The sequence below is a fragment of the Periplaneta americana genome, chromosome 1 (assembly GCF_040183065.1).
Source record: "Periplaneta americana isolate PAMFEO1 chromosome 1, P.americana_PAMFEO1_priV1, whole genome shotgun sequence".
NCBI classification, from domain to species: Eukaryota; Metazoa; Arthropoda; class Insecta; order Blattodea; family Blattidae; genus Periplaneta; species Periplaneta americana.
Window position 1 is genome coordinate 99,233,585 of NC_091117.1, and position 3,970 is coordinate 99,237,554.

The 3,970-nt window shown below is 38.2% G+C and overlaps 1 non-coding gene across 1 annotated transcript; it reads left to right on the plus strand.

Annotated features, from left to right (window-relative positions):
* The first annotated feature begins 3,612 nt into the window (after positions 1-3,612).
* TRNAY-GUA (transfer RNA tyrosine (anticodon GUA)) lies at positions 3,613-3,684 on the plus strand. The gene has a single exon. It is a non-coding gene; the product is annotated as a tRNA-Tyr (tRNA).
* Positions 3,685-3,970: the final 286 nt, after the last annotated feature.

Below are 3,970 nucleotides of genomic sequence, written 5' to 3' on the forward strand. Positions count from 1 at the left end.
CGAATTCATAACAGAGGACCAAAGTACCGAACCTTTTCGTGTATTGATGACTTTCTTAATAGTTTTGCCTACACCCAGCATGCACATTGTAATGGACACGTAGTGTACGTCGTACACTAATAATAGAACGTGCCAAATTGTATCTTTTCTCTTTGAAAATCGGGAATGTTGCTCCAATAATCTCTTTATTTGTTTTTCCAGATGACGATATAAGCAATTTTAGACTCCGCCTATTTTGAAATCCGTCAGGTTTACTTTTTACACTTGCGTGTTTCGTCTCTAAGTGCAGTTTCAATTTCGCGGGTTCCATGCACTCGTTTGAAAGCACTTCGTAACAAACAACGCACCAAGGTTTTGGTTCACTCTCATTGCCACACCAAGTAAATCCAATTTTAAATAACTCTTGTCATATTCACGGAAGTATTTTTTCACTGATATTAACATATTTCTTCACATACAGCTTCTGAAATATTAGCACTGTCTAAATGAAGCGTATCATCATGTTCCTTTCTTTTCAAAGATCCAGATCGAAGCCAGTTTTCCATTATTTATAATGGACACTATTTAACAGAGACATGGACAACTACTAGCATGTACCACATAAGAAGGATTTAAAACAACTAACTGCTAACAGGCAAGCGATCAATCAACAATGCACAGAATTTGTTGTAAGTTACTTGTGATTGGCTACAAAAAAATATAATTAGAAAAGTATTGTAATTAAGTAATTCCATTTTAAAATATAAGTATATTGATATTAAAATATGCTACAAAAATGATAAATTTGCTTTCGAAGGGAACAAGAGTAAGGAGGTCCGCGGAACTGTTCTGACTTAAAAAAGTGGTCCCCAGTTCAAAAAAGTTTGAGAAACGCTGCTCTAGATCTATTCCAAAAGAAGGCAGATAACCATGATAAAGCATATTGTGAGCGCAAATCGAATTGCGGCATCGCTTGAGGTGTGATTATGGACTTGAACGACAAATATCATCGACCGTGAGAAACGAATAGGTTTTATTAAACTTCCATCCGCGCACCGCAATAAACTGGAAAGGGGCTCCCACTTGGTACAAGTACATAATTGTAAAAAAAAAAAACGTTGACTTACGAGTAATGGACATAAAGTAGACAATTATGTTAAAAAATCAGGATTTTTTTTTTTTTTTTTTTTTTTTTTTTTTTTTTTTTTTTTTTTTTTTTTTTTTTTTTTGCTGTAGTTGCGACGTTCACGTATTGTTACAGAGCGAATGAAAACATTCCATTTCCATGAAATTGCGTCCCTGGCTACAGTGCTAGTGCGCTGGTCTTTCATTCAAGCGGGAGTTCGATCCCCGCCCAGGTCGTGATAAAATTTGTGGTGGACAAAGAAGGCGTTGCAGAGGAGATTACTCAGAGTACTCCCATTTCCCTCTAACATTTGAGCCACACTATTCACCTCCCCTTCGTTTCATCCATCATCCATTCGTACTAAAATTAGGCTGGGGTGAACTCTTGTGTGTAGTATAGGCTTCCGACGCTGATATAGGAAGGGATTGGGGCTCCGGGCTCATCAGGCTCCTCGTATTTGGACGGGATCTGTCTCTATCTGGGGCTGAGCAGAATGGCCCACCTGTCCGAGTCGGATTCACATGCCACCCAGGCCACCTCGGACGTGGAAAATCATCGCATATAAGGGCACACAAAGGGTCAAATCGTGTCTAAGTGTACGGACCGTCCCGGGTCCAGTCCTCGTAAAGACAAGCCAAGCGAAAATCTATGCAATTATATTTTAAAGATCATATCTTTAACGAAAGAGTTAATTATAGGCGATTAATATTTTTAGATGGCATAGATCACTATAAATCACATTTAGTAATATGATGTAAAGACACTAGTAACTTACAAAGTTAAAAACTAATAATGTAACTATTAATTTGATTCTGCTGGTTTTTCCCCTGAATGGGCAATTTCTTTTCGTAGCGATTGATTTCGAGACTTTCAAACAAAGTTTTGTTACTCTTAGTTACAGTATTAAACATAGTAAATTTATCAGTAAACAATAAATTGTTAGATATATAAAAATTCCTCAATTTTTAATCAAGTAATGCTAAATATAATTTCGTTATCAGTTAAAAATATGATTACTGTGCATTATTTTAATGCAATATATCAAACTTCCTCATTTGTTTTATAAAATATATTTTATTTAAATCAACCTTCCAACTTCAAGGGTATCATTTCCATAAACAATATTTACACCTGGAAATGGGAAGAATTATTAATCCCAGTAAATGAAATTCGGTGATATGGCAGCAAGTGAACGTGAGAGACGGGAGAGTGAAGAGCTGGACAATACTCGTAGTCCTAACCGTTTAAAAATCACTATCAGACTCATCATGGTGTGGATCTCGTTGACCAACAGACTCAGGTATAGAAAGAAGTTGACGATAGGATTCCTGGAAGCTATTCTCTTCACGAAGTGTTACATGGTCCTCCAAATCACGATATTTCTCCCCAGAAAGTTTGGTGAACAGCATTACACAGCCTTTAGAAGTTCACCTAGTTTACTTGGTTTTAAATTAGATATTGCTTAATCTCCTCCTCTCCGTTTCTTCTCCGTTATGACAGAAGAAGTGAATGGTTCATTGTAATTCTCTCTGTACTTTCGCCAATATTATTATAGGAATGTTTGTTCTCAGAGATTTTCAGTTATTGAACAGCCTTTCTGGCTGCTAGAAGCTTTTTCTTCTACTTTGGGGTCAAGAACTTTCCCCAGTTGCTTAAATATGGTTTGATCACATGCACATTCGACGCATCTTTCATTCTTCTTATCATCTTACACTTCTTTGTCGATTTTTCTGAACCAGCGTGCCACTTTTTGTTATACTCGGATTTAATTGAGTTACAATCTGAACTAAATCGCTTATAATACCTGACATATTAAACGTTAAAACAACAAAACAATTTTATATATTATTTTTAATGTACCGAAGTACATATGATATTTCCATGCAGATATTCTGCGTCATCATACGATGAAAGAGTAATGGAACGGAGAAAAACTCTCTCCAGCGCCGGGATTTGAACCCGGGTTTTCAGCTCTACGTGCTGATGCTTTATCCACTAAGCCACACCGGATACCCACCCCGGCGTCGGACAGAATCGTCTCAGATTAAGTTCCAACTCTTGGGTTCCCCCTAGTGGCCGCCCTCTGCACTACGTCATAGATGTCTATGAACATAGGACTGAAGTCCACACATGTGCTGAGGTGTGGCTTAGTGGATAAACCATCAGCACGTAGAGCTGAAAACCCTGGTTCAAATCCCGGCGCCGGAGAGAGAGTTTTTTTCTCCGTTCCATTACTCTTTCATCGTATGATGACTCAGAATATCTGCATGGAAATATCATATATACTTCGGTACATTAAAAATAATATATATGATATGCGAAAGACGGCGCTTATTCCTTCGGATCCCGGCCAACTAGTCACTCATAACGAGTGCACCTCAGCACATGTGTGGACTTCAGTATTATGTTCATAGACATCTATGACGTAGTGCAGAGGGCGGCCACTAGGGGGAACCCAAGAGTTCGAACTTAATCTGAGACGATTCTGTCCGACGCCGGGTTGGGTATCCGGTGTGGCTTAGTGGATAAAGCATCAGCATGTAGAGCTGAAGACCCGGGTTCAAATCCCGGCGCCGGAGAGAGTTTTTCTCCGTTCCATTACTCTTTCATCGAACAAAACAATTGTCATCAGAAAAAAAAAAAAACTAATAATTTGGAATGGACTCTGTTGTTTTATATGTGGTGAATGGACTATGTTGGTTCTTCTGTACGCATTTTTTTGTTGCTCTATAACTTGGATATTGTTGGGTTTTACCCTGCAATATCTTGACATGAAGAAACAGTTGAGTAAGAGGCACGCAGTGATACCATTAGGCCTATCTCATTTTCACGTTTTTTTTTTATTACAGTATCTTGCTTTTTCCC